We start from the raw sequence: 729 nt of genomic DNA on the forward strand, positions 1-729 counted from the left end.
TCAGTTCCTTAACAAGGGATCAAATCTGGGCCCTCAGCAATGAAAGCACAGAGTCCTAACCATTGGACAACCAGGGAATTCCCCAGGAAGTCTTGTGTCTTAAGTTTTACATTTACCTTTCCTCTATAGGAAATGGCAACCCACTCCAGTGTTCTTGCCTAGAAAATCCCATGGATGGAGCCTGGTAGGCTACAGTCCATGGGGTAGCAAAGAGTCGGATATGACTGAGCAACTTCATTTCATTTTCCTCTATAGGACCAGAGGAAGCTTCATTAAAAAGCTGCATTTTTAAAAAACAACTGTAAGCAAAATTATTGAGTGGACAGTCATCAGTTCAAGACAATTAGCCTTCTATTTTATTATTACAGACTCACCGTTTGCTGCATTTCAAGTAAAAGTAACTGATGTTACCTAGAAATATTGTAGTGATGTTTAGAGAGAGGAATTGAAACATGATGGGGACTTCTGTGTGTTGGAATTCTGTGTTCATTTACAAAAATGAGTCTTTGTGCTTTTGTGTCCATCTCTTGCTACCATAGCCAACTCAGACCTAGAGTTTCTCATTGAGAGACTTTTCATACATGTCAGTTTAAAACGCCAAGTCTTCATGGGGCTAAGGTAAACCACAACAGAACCTGGATATATGGTTTTTACTACTTTATATTGATTGTTTAGCTTTAGTATCACAGGCAGAAGCTCTGAAAGAAGAAAATGACAGCCTCCGTTGGC

This window comes from Bison bison, unplaced genomic scaffold (assembly GCF_000754665.1).
Source record: "Bison bison bison isolate TAMUID 2011002044 unplaced genomic scaffold, Bison_UMD1.0 scf7180017846850, whole genome shotgun sequence".
NCBI lineage: Eukaryota > Metazoa > Chordata > Mammalia > Artiodactyla > Bovidae > Bison > Bison bison.